This window comes from Brachyhypopomus gauderio, chromosome 3 (genome assembly GCF_052324685.1).
Source record: "Brachyhypopomus gauderio isolate BG-103 chromosome 3, BGAUD_0.2, whole genome shotgun sequence".
NCBI classification, from domain to species: Eukaryota; Metazoa; Chordata; class Actinopteri; order Gymnotiformes; family Hypopomidae; genus Brachyhypopomus; species Brachyhypopomus gauderio.
In genome coordinates this window covers 35532152-35547151 of record NC_135213.1, presented here as the reverse complement: position 1 = coordinate 35547151, position 15000 = coordinate 35532152, and the positions used below count along the sequence as shown (strand labels likewise).

At 47.2% G+C, this 15000-nt stretch overlaps 1 long non-coding RNA gene across 1 annotated transcript in view; it reads right to left on the bottom strand.

Annotated features, from left to right (window-relative positions):
* LOC143509835 (uncharacterized) overlaps positions 1-15000 on the bottom strand; it is a 25692-nt gene that overhangs the window by 700 nt on the left and 9992 nt on the right. The window contains exons 2-3 of the long non-coding RNA XR_013129805.1: positions 14658-14792; positions 605-694 (exon numbers count right to left, since the gene is read on the bottom strand). This is a non-coding gene — a long non-coding RNA (uncharacterized LOC143509835). The remainder of the gene's footprint in view (positions 1-604; positions 695-14657; positions 14793-15000) is intronic.

Below are 15000 nucleotides of genomic sequence, written 5' to 3'. Positions count from 1 at the left end.
GCCCACAGTGTTACAGCCCACAGTGGTACAGCCCACAGTGGTACAGCCCACAGTGTTACAGGCCGCAGTGGTACAGCCCGCAGTGTTACAGGCCGCAGTGGTACAGCCCACAGTGATACAGTCCGCAGTGGTACAGCCCGCAGTGTTACAGCCCACAGTGGTACAGCCCGCAGTGGTACAGCCCGCAGTGGTACAGCCCGCAGTGGTACAGCCCACAGTGGTACAGCCCACAGTGTTACAGGCCGCAGTGGTACAGCCCACAGTGTTACAGGCCGCAGTGGTACAGCCCACAGTGTTACAGGCCGCAGTGGTACAGCCCACAGTGATACAGGCCGCAGTGGTACAGCCCACAGTGGTACAGCCCACAGTGGTACAGCCCACAGTGTTACAGGCCGCAGTGTTACAAGCCACAGACCAGACGTCTGGTGAAGGTCTGCGCTGTGGTTGTCCTGCCAACTGTAGGAAGTTCTGTAGGCACTGTTTGTGAATAGCAGCTTTGACCACTATAGACACACACACACACACACACACATTTTATTTGAAAATCTGATCATCATAAACACTAAGATTCCGTGTTGGTATTATTGTAATTGTTGTACTAAACCTCATTTTAGTTCAATCAGAGTCCATATTGCGAACGCTGCTGGTTCTGAATGAGGCTGTTTCGGTCGTACGTCCGGAGGGTCTCTAGAACCTGGAACAGGATGGAAGAGAGAACATCAATAACATCAATAACATCAATAACATTAATAACATTAATAACATTAATAACATCAATAATATTAATAACATCAATAACATTAATAACATGGAAACCCAACCTCTAAATGACAGTCTAAATGAGTCAATTAGAGGAATGTATTGGTTCTTCTTTATAGCTGTAATGACATGTTCACATATCTGCACAGAGTTTATATGGTTCCACTTTGCATTTTTAATGTACTTTCCCTTTTTATTTTCCATTATGTGTTTCAATTCAGTTTCAGTTAATTTCAGGTTTTGTTCATGAATTCATGAATAAGCTTTCATTATAATTATATTCATTTTAATTACAATTACATTAATTCTAATTACAGGCAGGCAGAACCAATGTGATCATAAAAAATATTTGTTACCATGTAGCTATTTCAGTAATTACTGAGTAAAAGTAATGCGAGACGTCCTGAGTTGCGGGTGTCTCGTGTGTCAGGGCGTATGTGAGACGTCCTGAGCTGCCGGTGTCTCGTGTGTCAGGACGTATGGGTATACACAGCACCCTGTGGTGAAGCAGCACTGTGTGTGTGTGTTCTCACTGTTATTAAAGGTTTAAGGTTTCAGAGATCTTGATGGACACGTCCCCTACGATCCAGGGTGAAGGCCACTGATTATTAATGCCGTTGTTAATGAGACTAATTTCTCTGTAACACTGAAAAGTTTAGATTTTCGCTTCTCTGTGTCCATCACCTGATTGGCTGGCAGGGTGCCGTGTGGACGCAGGAAGTGACCCTGGTCAGAACAGCATGGAATGTGATTGGCCCCTGCAGAGCTTGTGATTAATGAGTCTGGGAGCCGAAGCAAGGGCCTCTGGGAAACCTTCACCCCTGTGCGGCTTGGCGTCTGTGCGCTGAACTCTGTCAACAGGAGGCGGGAAATCCCAACGCCACCCTGATCTGGGTCTGCCCTGACCCCGCCCCCACATCTGCTCTGACCCCGCCCAATGTCCATTCTGACTCCACCCACAGTGTGATCAAGCCGCAAAGTTTGCAGTGACCACGTGAGCTTTGACACAACAGCACAGGGCTAGTCGTCTTATATTTTGTTCTGTTCATTTACATTTTTGTCTATTATTTACGATTGTTGATTTCATTTATGGGTTTTTAGCATTAACATGCTAATGGTGTTAGTGTAGGAGTGGCCCCAGACTCCTGGACCCAGATGCCCAGCCTGTGCTATGGGAGCAGGGCATCTGTCTCACCATTCAGCCATTCTCAACATCATGGTCCACTAAAAGCTCTACAATAATATTAGTGGTTCTGTTTTGAGTCCAAGCAACCTCTGTATCCACCCCACATCAGAGGGGTTTGGACACAAAGGCCTTCAGAGTCACACGGGTTGGACGGGTCTGGTGCGGAAATATTTGGAATATGATCAATGGTTTGTATATATTGTTCTAAGAAGATTTAGGCAGCCTTTAAGTTAACCCTTTCTGTGATAACCGGGAATGAAATAAAACATTTTATGATAATACAAATGAATCGTTTAATCTGTTAAAAGCTAACAACAGACTTCTAGAACCACTCTGAAAATTCTAGAATCACATGACAAAAAAAAAAACCCCAAAACAACAAAGTTTTCAAACCAAACTGGTGTAAAATGCTGTGATCAGAATGCACAAATGAGGAATGGCTTTATAAGGTTTTATTTCTCATGTTATTTCAGTCTTGGTTGAATCACTCTTGATGACATACTTATAACAGGATGTTGTCTGCAGCATAGCGCTGTATTCTGACCCACCGACACAATGCTAAGCTACATTTATATCATCAGCCACATTATAAAGGCCTCACAATGGCTCAATGACTTTGCCGTACGTCACAAAGGAGAACAGAAATAGAGGTCAAAGCAAGACAAAATCCCTTGTCAATTTGCCTCCAGTAACGGGTCAGTTGGAAGGAAAATGAACGGGTCCGATTGTGTTTTGTTTTCTGTCTTGGCTTCACAAACACGGCCGCTAACAAAGTGTCCTCTCTGAGCTACTTCCTCCCATTCTGATTGGCCTAATTAGGACCTGTTGACAGCAGATCCCATCCGAGCAGGAACCGGCCAATCAGCTGCTTGCATTTGTCATCTCCACCACACCGGACTTCCACAGAGGATAAACGTTCATTCAGTCTCCACGACCCAAATGACCTTCTCGTTTTTATGAAGGTTTTAATTGCCCTCCACCAAAACTCCCTTTTACTAGAAAATCTAGTGCACAGAGGCTCATGGAAACTTCACCGAAGCTTATGGCTGCTGCAGAGACTTGGAGATGAAAAACTCTTTCATTATGGTGTTTCTCTTTGCCTGAACACTTTTATTATGGTGTTTCTCTTTGCCTGAACACTTTCATTATGGTGTTTCTCTTTGCCTGAACACTTTTATTATGGTGTTTCTCTTTGCCTGAACACTTTTTTTTTCTAAAATAGTACACATAGCCCGTCTCCTCTTAACATGCACTGCAGTATTAGCACGCACTGCAGTATTGCTACACTGATAAGTCTTCAGTGATGTTAAACTCCAGATAACAAGTCCCAGACAATATGGCAACTCTAGGATGCCTTCAGTCTTTGAGAACCATGTTCAACTAACCAAATTCCACTCGCCACCTTATCTAAACCAGCACCATATCGCCAACCTAAAGATCAGCACTTTAGCGCCTGTCACTGCTGATCAGAGCTGCAGATCACCATCACATCTCGTGCTGGAGCCATTATTGCTACCTGCAGGCTACAAGAAGACAGCTTGTAAAAGGACGTGTGGAGTTGGAAGGGTGTGGCCGTGGACGCTGTGGTCAGCGCCGGTCTCAGGGCTGTGTGTGTGGGTAATGGAGTGTTCCTGTGTATCACATCCTTGCCCTCACAAAACCTCTTTAACAGGAGCTGTCAACAAGGCAGCGCAGTAGTGAGGGACACTGGCCACCATCTCGCCCCTCTGAGAACCACCAGGGCATGTTTGCCTGTCCCTGACAGGCTGCCACAATGTCCCTAAAGCAAGTGTTTACCCTGCGCTGAGAGAGAGACATAGAGAGATAGACAGAGAGAGAGAGAGAGAGAGAGAGAGAGAGAGAGAGAGAGAGAAGTGTGCTATGTGACTTTAATGTCGCGCGCACAGATGAAAGGCGTGCTACATTAAGGGGGAAGGTGTGTGTCGGGGCTGCTATCTGCGCACCTGAGGTCCGACCCAATAAAGCGCGGTGCTGACACATGGATGCGCGCGCGGATAAAAAGACAAGCCGTCCCTTCAATGACCGCGGTGATAGACGCCGGCAGGTGGATTGTCCAGCAGCGGATACAGTGTATCAACACCCTCCTTTTAACCTGTCCTATTCTCGCTCCCCCCCCCCCCCCCCCCCATACACACATTGCTTTGATGTGTTTTCTTTCGCGTGCGTGATGTTTGCACGTTTACTTATGAAAAGTGATACTCTTTCTCTCTCTCTCTTTTTTTGTGTGTGTGTCTTTTCTCTTGTTTATTAGTTTTTCTCGTGCACGCGGTTTATGAGTTATAGCGGCCAACAGCCAGCTGCCCCTTTATCTGGGACTCGATACGTGCAATTAGGTTAAGCGCTTCATCCGCGTTAACAAAAGAGCGCTGGGCTGCAGGTAGACGCGGGTCGGCCCAGTTCGGGTTTAAGCTCCGAGAGCCAGGCCAGGTGTGTGATATGTTGGAAAAGAACAGCACAGCGTTTCAGACACAGCAGCGCAATAAAGAGTATTCACAAAATGAATCCCTGAAGTGAATTTTCAACGACCCGTGACCACAACCTGCACGCAAGCCGCCTCTGGACGCCTCCCGCTTTGTTTGACTGGTGATTACACCATAAGCTTCCGCAAACACACCGCTGTATTTATATTTACGTAAGAGAACACTAATCCTGGGTGACCGGCTGTTTTTCCACTGGTCAATAGATGGCGCTACTGTCTAATGTGGGCGCTTGACCGTCTGTCATACGTGCTGGTACTTGTTCATGACAGCAATCCGCCATGTGGGATTTGAAGGGTGGGAGTTGGAGCGGGTCAATCTATGGTGGGGAGGGGTGTGTGTGTGTGTGGGGGGGGGGGGGTGTTCTGTTTTAGGTGTATAGATCTGACTCAGCACTGAACATTGTGTCCCGAGACTACACACACACACACACACACACACACACACACACACACACACACACACACACACACACACAGTGGGCTCTCAGACAGATAAATGAAGGCAGGGGTATGCCACAAAATGTTTTTTTTCAGTTGCGCTACATTTGTTCAGCTATTAACACCAAAATTTTAACTTACTATGGGGACACAGAAACACACAGAGGGGATAGGGGATATGAGACACATTTATACGCGCGCGCGCGCGCACACACACACACACACACACACACACACACACACACTCAGAAACACCTCTCTCACTGTTCTTTGGTGAGAACAGGTAGGCACACAGACAGACAGACAGTCAGATGCATACATGCATATTTCCACTGGGTGACAAACTCTAGCACGTTGGTATTGTGTGGTATTATTTGGTATTGTTTGGTACTGTATTGTTTGGTATTGTGTGGTATTATTGTATTGTTTGGTGTCATTCACTTCAGTCTTTCAGCAGTATTCCTCACTGGTATTCCAATTCTTGAACTCTAACCTACTGCTGGCTGCATTCTGTGAACACATGACACAGCACTTTTCTAAGAACTTCTTGTAAATGTCGTAAATGTAAATTAACTTATGTAAATTGTAACCAACAGTGGTGATTATAGAAAACAAGAGGGAGTAAATGCAGGAGTCCCAGGCCTTTCCAGACGAGCCAGTGTGTGTGAGTTCTGGCGAACGCTGTAATCACAGGATCCTCTCACATGGACTGAAGTGTCTGAGGCCAGTTTTGACAGGCAGGAGAGTTCCGACGTCAGCTTCACTTCCTCTCCGGTCTGCGTGAGACATGCCAGAAGCATTCGGGTCAGAGCAGCTCGGAGAGGAACGCTCTCGTCTCCTCCGGACGGCCTTCCCCGAAGGCTCGGGGAGGAACGCCGGCGTCTCCGGTTCCCCACAGCCAGAGCGAAGGTGCAGTTGTGCTCAGGTGTGGCCTCCTTTAAGAGACGTATTAGGTCATGTCAAAACAAATTACAGCCTGCCACAGCCCTCCAAAAGCTTCAGGTCTTCAGAGCCAGAGTGACAGGCAGCTGGCCACTGACACGTTCTGGTAGGCATACAGATGCAAGCCAGACCCGAGCCAGACCCGGTGCAGATCTGGGCCAGACCCAGACCCATGGACCAAGTCCCACCGGTCCCGTGACCTGGGTGCATTTCCACAGCGATAGTTCCACCCAGTGTTTCCAAACCACGACTGCCTCACGTGTACATGTGTGTATGTTAGAGGTGTTTGGAAATATAATGTCAGGGTGGTAACAGGGATATAGAGAATGCCTGCAGGGCTGTAATGTGAGAGGGGGTTGGCCCGTGCTGGAGATGGGCCAGGCGTGTGTTTTAGATGCATTAGGTATGCAGCTCAGAGCCCGGACCAGACTCAACTCCTGTAGCTCTATTAGTGGAGGAACTATTGTTCCACCCAAGGAAAAATAAACAGTGAAGTTGTGGATTAGGGTAAATATAGCCCTCCGTTCAGGTGGTAGCGTCATCCAGATCTGTTTCACCGGTGACCCGGTGTCAGCCCAGTCCTTTGGGGGTGAGCGCACCTTTCTATCGGAAACCCCGTCTGTCTCACCAGGCGGAGAAACATAACCGCCATATCTCACGTCAGAGGGAGCAACGGCCAAGTCCAGTTTGCCCTCATCAGTGAAATCTGAGCGGTGGAATCAGGATGCAGGAAGTGTCTGGGAGAAGCTCTAGACCAGAAATTGCCAACAGCACGACTCATAGAGCATCTCGCAAGGACACGCCCCTCAGCCCCAACCCAATAATCTAAAATAACAACAATCTAAAATATCTTCTAATATTCTAATTCTAATCTTCTACTATTGCCCTTCGATTTGTTATAGATCAGACTGTAAGTTTGTAAGTATGTGGTTTTGACTCAGCTCGTGGCATTCCAGCCTTTAGGTCCCACCACACAAGGGCAAACATGCTTGAAAACCTTTTTAGGTTGTCAGACAAAAATAAGGGAGATGTCTGATGAAGGCAGCTGGGTATCACTGTGCTACTGCTGAAGGTCTCAGGGGAGCTTTATCTGGCCTCCCTCTGGCCTGCAGTGCGTCTCCACGGACAGACCACCCAGGCGAATCCCAGGCTGTCAGGTGGGTCTCAGGCCTTGGCGATCGGGCGGGTCCCGTCTGCTATGATTATTGAATCAATGTTCTGAAACAGAAATGTCGCTGCTAGTGTAGAGTTCACTGCAGGTTACCCGTCTTTCATTTCACACACCCACACTCAAATTGTCCACTATGAACCTTCAGGAGAAGCACACTACCCTCTCCTTCAGCCTTAGTGTACCACAAAACAACACAGGAACGCCAATCACACAACACCTGTGTGTGTCAGCTGGAAGTTCTCCAGAACATCCCCTCCCACTCACGCTGCTTCGCTTGGCTTGTCAGTTGTCTTTGTGGAGCATTGTCAGGCCTAGCGCCAGGTTCAAAGTGTTGCTTTTGGCCCGGCTTGGTTTCGCCGTGGCAGCACCGTCTTCGACAAGCCTCTGGCGTACCTGGCACTGCGGGCGGAGGGAAACGTAGCAGCTGGAGTTGGAAGATGACTCATTGGTAGGAGATTCAGCTAAGACTCAGGGGCATGTTTGGAGGGCATAACTGTCATTGCCACAGGCTTGACTGGGCAGGTATGTGTGTGTGTGTTTGTGTGTGTCTGGTCTGTGATACAAATTGGGCAAATTCGGACCACTGCCAGAGGAAGCTCGATGTCATCCTCACTAAAAAACTGACAGAAGAGAGTTTAATGAAGACTGCAGGGCAGGATGTATTTCTTCTCTCATCCCCTTTCAGATGTAGACAAAGGAAAAATTCCAGATCCGCTTCTATAATGTTTATTCAGTGCATCACACCTAAAACATCTGAATTAGCTCCAAGAACGTAACATTAAGGCACTTTTAAGTCAGCTTCTCTGGACTCTGAAACATTTAAGACGCTCCATGGTAAGGAATCTAATTTTAATATAAAATATGCATGCTATATGTTTGCTATATGTTCTATATTTATTTTTTAAGCATTGTATATTAGATTTGTGATTTTAGAATGTAAACACACTTTCTTGCATGTGGAAATTGAAGACCATAGTAACCATTTTTTAATTACCACTAATGGATAAAGACCAGATCCAATTTGTTACTGACAACGTGGAACTCCACAAACTTTCTGCTGTGCCCGTTAGAATGATTGCTCCACTCACTAGAATGATTGCTCCACCCACTAGAATGATTGCTCCACCCATTATAATGATTGCTCCACCCACTAGAATGATTGCTCCACCCATTAGAATGACTGCTCCACCCATTAGAATGATTGCTCCACCCACTAGAATTATTGCTCAACCCATTAGAATTATTGCTCCACCCATTAGAATGATTGCTCTGCCCTCTGTTGCGGATTGTTGCAGTTGTCACATGAGCAGGAGTGATGTCACAGGTTAAAGTTTTATGATGTCATGGAAGTTTTATGATGTCACAGGTCAAAGTTTTATGATGTCATGGAAGTTTTATGATGTCACAGGTTAATGTTTTATGATGGCATGGAAGTTTTATGATGTCACAGGTTAACGTTTTATGATGTCATGGAAGTTTTATGATGTCACAGGTTAATGTTTTATGATGTCACAGCTTAATGTTTTATTCTTATGCGATACATGATGACAGAGCAGGTCAGACTGAATGGGCTGTAATCTCCCCATGATCCAAGTACCTTTACAAATATTTGGGATGCAGGATCAAAAGACCTCAAGCCATCTACTCTGACAGTAGACAGATATCAGTCATGGTCAGTCATGGTCTGTCGTGGTTATGGGCTAGGGCTGCCCACCGCTCTGGGCACATGTGCACCACAGCCCCCCAGTAATCACTAGTTCTAACTGCACAGATGGGTAAATGCGGAGGACAAATTTCAATTGGGGTGACAAATACAGTTGACAAAAATGTGCCAGCTTAATGTCCTAGGCTACCCTCCCTTAGCAGGTCTGATGTCATTGAGGCAACTGGATCCATCACCTGTACCTGTGCTGCCACTGAAACCGAGATCACATTCCATATTCCAGTTTATTTTTCCATCACGTACACAAACAAAACTGCCTTTTGAACGACACTATAGACACAATTCATGTTTCAACCCAAACCACAGCTGAGGAAAAAACAGACATGGCAGCTAACGACTACAGACATGCAGCACTGAGACCAAACCACTTTTACCTTCGACCTCCAAACATCCTCATCCCATTAAGGCCTTGGAGCCCTGACTCCTCCCATCCCACCCCTGACTCCTCCCACCAACCCCTGACTCCTCCCACCCGACCCCTGGTTCCACACCCTCTCCCTCAGTGCCAGTGTTTGATGTGCAGGCACAGATGGGTCCGGTCCTGCCCCTCTCTGCACCTGTGAGCGCCTGTAACTGGATCTCTGAGCCGGGTCACGTGTCACGCTGCCTCTCGCGTGCATGCCCGTCTGCTTCAGGCTGTGCCCTGTTGCCATGGAGACCAAATGTTTTGAGGTGGTGCTTTTATCTTCCAGCTGGGGCGGGGTGAGTGTTTGGGGGGGGGGGGGGGGGGGGGGTGAGAAGCATTCAGACCCATTCACCATGGCGATCTGGGGGCCTCCGCCATTTCCCTGCTGGGGCCCCGCCCCCAACCCCGCCCCCAACCCCGCCCCCCAGCAATGTACCCTCTCACACTCGCACAGCTATTGGTGCCACACTCTGTTCATTATCCTTTCTTTTTCTTTCTTTCTGTTCACTTCTTACTTTATTTTTCGTTACTCATCTCTTTCCTTCTGTTTCTATTCTCATCTTTGCTTCCTCACCCTCTCTTTTCACACTCGTTCTCTTACACACATTCTCTGCCCTCCTCCTCCTCTCCTCCCTCTCTTCCTCTCTCTCTCCTCCCTCTCCATGTTCTCTTTCTTTCCCTCATGCTCTCCCAGTCTATCCTACCCACGTCTCCCAGCACTCCCACAGCCCAGCGAGGTTCTACACCCCCGTCTGTGCTCTGCGGCTAACCAGAGGGGTGATCGATCTCAGCTGAGGGGCAGCCGGCTGCGTTAGCCACCAGGACGGCGATAAAAGCCCCATCCTTCACTGCCCAGCACTGGAGCGGCAGGGGCGGAGATGGGGGGGGGGTTGGGTCACGTTTACTCCAGCCCCCGCATGCTTAAAAACAGACACCGCCCAACACCAGCACAGCTTCAAAGGCCCATGTGGGCAAATTATGATGACGAATCACAGGGGGTTTAACCGAAATGGCATCGACTCTATTCATCATGCTTCAGTGGAGAGCGGGGTGGGGGGGGTTTTGGGTTGGGGGGGTGGGTTGGGGTCTACCGACTGCAGGGACGCTACGTGTCATCTCTCACTCCTCTGCTGTGCTGTGATCAGACGAAGATGGAAATACAATTCCCGAGCTTTCCACAGTCTGACCACCACCAAGCCTCAAATCATAACATCCTGCTTACAGGACCAAAAAAAAGTCAAAATACTGACATAATGTTCATAGTTGGGTTTTAATGACTTGCAGCTTTCTAATGTAAAGCATATTAACTAAATGAGTTTATAAAGGATTTTAGCATCCGGCATGGATTACGCTCCACATATCTGATATGAATGACAAGTTCAACTAAACAGTTTCTCTAATGACTGGAAAATCTGAATTTCAACATTGCAAATCAATGTCAGCAACAAAAAACCTGGTACAAGAAGAGAGAGCAGCAGGGTAGTTGAGTCTCAGCTGAGCTCATGTTGAGTCTCCGTTGAGTCTCAGCTGAGCTCATGTTGAGTCTCAGTTGAGTCCCAGTCGAGTCTCAGAGAGGGCCACAGGGCAAAGCCGGTGAAGTCATGGGGAGGCGAATCCCTCCATTAGGGGAGATACAGGAGAACACAGCTGTTGGGCAATTGAGTGGGGCTGGTGGTGTAGACTGAGTGAACACTGCATGAGCCAAAACCAGGAGCAGACCTATCAGAATCAGAGCAGGACTGGAGACTGGACCAGGAATAGACGTGTCAGAACCAGAGTGGGACTGGGACTGGATCAGGAACAGACCCGTCAGAACCAGAGTGGGACTGGGACTGGACCAGGAATAGACCTGTCAGAACCAAAGCAGGACTGGGACTGGACCAGAAATATACCTGTCAGACCAGAGCTGGACTGGTACTAGACCAAAACTAGACACATCATAAACTTGTCAGAACCTGATATTGAACTAAAGGAGGACTTAAACACTACTAAACCAGGACAACACAAGTACACTGGACCAGTAATAAGCCAGTGATCCAATACTAAACCAAGACTGAATCCCAAATAACCCAATATTGAACCTGCAAGAACCAGGCAGAAACTGGACCAGTCCCAGTACTGAAGCCAGAACTGATGCTACCTAGAACCAGGCCTAAACCATCCACCAGGTTTACAGAGAGAGCTGGATACCTCCGCCATTGCACTCTGGCATGACATTTATATTACATTTACGGCATTTAGCAGACGCTCTTATCCAGAGCGACTTACAAAGTGCTTTGCTTCTGATCACAGAATTCATCCTAGGTAATAGTACAGATGGGCCTGAATTCAAGACACTATTGAGTCAGACTAATACTAAACTACAGGAGTCAATATCATTACCTAGTGTTTTGCAAGTTAGACGTTTGCCAAGAAGCACAAATAACCATAGACAGACATACAATTTAAGAACAACTGCAAGTGGTATCAGCTGAGTTAGTGCTCTGGTAAGAACTCAACAAACAGGTGGGTCTTCAGTCTTTGCTTGAAGATAGCAATAGACTCTGCAGTCCTAGCAGCTAATGGAAGATCGTTCCACCATCTTGGAGCCAGGACGGAGAATAGTCTGGACCTTTGTCTTCCATGAGACTTTATACATGGAGTTTCGAGTCGAGCCAAGCTTGAGGCATACATGATCCGTGTATGACCCAATCCAGAGTGACCCTACTATGACTATCCAGAATGACCCTGGTATAATTCTTTCCAGAGTGACCCTGGTCATCGAATTCTGTGCTGGTCTGTCCATCACTCTTATTCATGACATGTTGAGTCTGATATTCTCATCTGCTGCTTTGCATATGTAAAAATATGTCTACATTGTGTGTCTAAATGTGTGTGTGTGTGTGTGTGTGTGTGTGAGAGAGAGAGAGAGAGAGAGAGAGAGAGTAGGCCTTGGGAAAAGCAATACTCCAAGGTGTCAGTTTGCCTTGTAAAAGTTCACCAAGTAACATGCTGTAAGCGTCCAATAGCAGCGCCGATGCCTGCAAAGTTATGTTTAGTAGTGGGGGGTCTGACCCGGCCTCCTCCCTCCTCTCCTCCAATCACGTCTCCACGTGGGCTGCCTTCCATGTTCACACAGTTGGGTTGTTTTCATGCTGTCCATCTGGTTGGAAAACTGAATAAAAGCAAAGGTGTGGCATGCAGGATACTACAGATAACTGACCAATCATAGAAAAAAATACAACAATAAAAAAAAAAACAAACAGGAAATGACATCATGGTGTAAATGTAGCTGTCCATCCCGGTCCTGACCCGTGTCACTCTCTGCATCAGCAGAACATGAGTGTTGGGGTCTCACAAGCACATTTTACATGTGATGACCTGTCCTGCCCGTGAAGACGTTAACACCGTGTACGCAGTCCTGGCGTACTCAAAGCGTGACTGCAGTAGGTCGTGTTTTCGTGTGCGGTATATGTAGCGCGTGAGCCAGAACGGTGCAGAAACATCGTGATCTCATCATGAACAAGATAAAAGAGACAACAGTGCCGTGTCGTGCTAACTTTAGCGGAACCTGTTTCACCGCATGGTTTAAGCGTTATGTACTCATTTCAGTGAATAACGACAAACACTCTCACAGTGCTAGCTAACATTCACACTAGCCCTGGGTGAGGCTAAGGTTAGAGAGCCCCTCCCCCTGGGTGGGGCTGAGCTCAGAGACCACCGTCAGGAGAGCTGCAGCCCCTGGGTGGTGTGTAGTTCTGCTGGTTATGGTGGAGGGTGCAGGACTTCATCATCCATATCTCCACACATGCTTCAAATCTGCCATGACAGAGTTGCCAGGGAGAGAGATTAGATTTATTTTTCAAAGCCTCTCTCTCTTTTTCTCCCTTCTCCCTCTGTCTCTCTCATTCTCCCTCTTTCTCTACCTCTTTCTCTCTCTCTCTAATACATGATAAATGTCAAACTGCCACAAACCATCTCATGGTCGGGTCCACTTAAACTAAGAAGAGATGTCGTGTTAGTTCGTAATACATGACGGCTATTACAGTCCCACATACACTCCCCTGTACTGCTGTAGGAAAACAATGACAGAACCCCCCGATATGAATTCACATCCTGTCCATCACCAGAGCACAGAACAGACAGACACGATAATCACATCTTCCGTTCCACAATAAGGGCCTAATGAGGTCTACGGCATGCCGGCTGTGTTATGCAGCACGGGCTCCGTGAGGTGATGACATGGTTTCAGAGTGCTATGAGCACCATTCTTTACTCGTCCTGAGCGTCTGCGCATCAGAGGTGTTGATACACATGAGGGTTTGACAACACCGAGTCACTTCTGCTAATGGTGCAGGTTTGGGTCTCGTGCTTTTACAAACCCCGGACAAGCCTTGCTGACTTAGTCATCCAACACTCCATGCTGGAAGACATGCCCTGACCAATCAGCTCTTGAGCTGAGAGTCCTGTAGAGAGAGCTTATTCTAAAGGCCTTGGGGTGGGGGGGCACTCAGCAAAGGTATGCATGTGGAGTGGAATAAAACCAAAAAGGTCCACACAGATTCACACCTTTTGTTATTCAACCTCTCTAATCAGAATCACTGTATTTTATGTCTGTGATTTGAGTAGATACCTGAATTTAAAAGTAACAAACTGTAACAAACAGGCTAGAACAGCCTATGACATCATAGTCTAGAATGGACAATCACTAAGTAGAGCAGCCCATAACATCACAAGCTAGAGCAGCCCATAACATCACAAGCTAGAGCAGCCCATGACATCACAAGCTAGAGCAGCCCATGACATCACAAGCTAGAGCAGCCCATGACATTAAAAGCTAGAGCAGCCCATGACATCACATGCTAGAGCAGCACCATGACATCACAAGCTAGAGCAACCCATGACATCACAAGCTAGAGCAGCTCATGAGGCTACAAGTACAAATTGTTTCTAAACTTTATAGCAGTTATTTTCAGCTTTGGGGACTTTTTTTAGGATGTCACTTTTTATAAAGAACACACACACACACACACACACACACACACACACACACACACACACACACACACACACACACACACACACACACACACATTGCTGCATGCACACAAAGTGAAACAGAAAAATGAAACAGATGTCATGACCTGTTTTGATTTCCTTCTTTTATTATACTGTGTGATGGACTGACATATTCTTCTTTCTCAATTTAAAACTCTAAAGTGATAAAGTGACTTATCTCAAGCACATAATATAAGCCAGTTTCTCTCTCTCTCTGTCTCACTTTCTCGGTCTCTCTCTCCGTCTCTCTCTTTCTTTCCCTCCTTTTAAGCAGGACTTTTCACTTCTCTGCCCTAATCCTCTTCTCCTGTCTGCAGCACTACGTGTACTTACAGTGTGTGACAGCGACCTGACAGTTCTAAGCCCTGTCAAAACAACCTCTCACACGCACGCACGCACACACACACACACACACACACACGTACGCAGACGGGAGAGCACACAGGCACGCACACACATGCGCACAAACACACGCACCCATGTGTGCACACATACGTGGGGCAGGCCGGCTACCGCTCTGACAGCAGGGTAGGCACCGTGCCAGGAGACATCCCAGCAGGCGATGACGGGACACGCTGTGTTATGAGCTGTCAGCAGAGTGACGGATGGGACTTACTGAATCAATTCAGGCTGTAGAGGGAGAGAGAGAGAAAAGAAGAGTAAGAGTGAGAGAGTGAAAGAGGGAGAGAGAGAGAAGGAGATTGAGAGAGAGAAAAAGAGAGAGAGGGAGAATGAGAGAAAGACACAGGAATCAAAACCAAAACATAGCTGCACTTTCAGAACTCTTCAGACTCATTACAGAAAGCCTCTCTGATCTTCTGGGCCACACCTGTTAGTG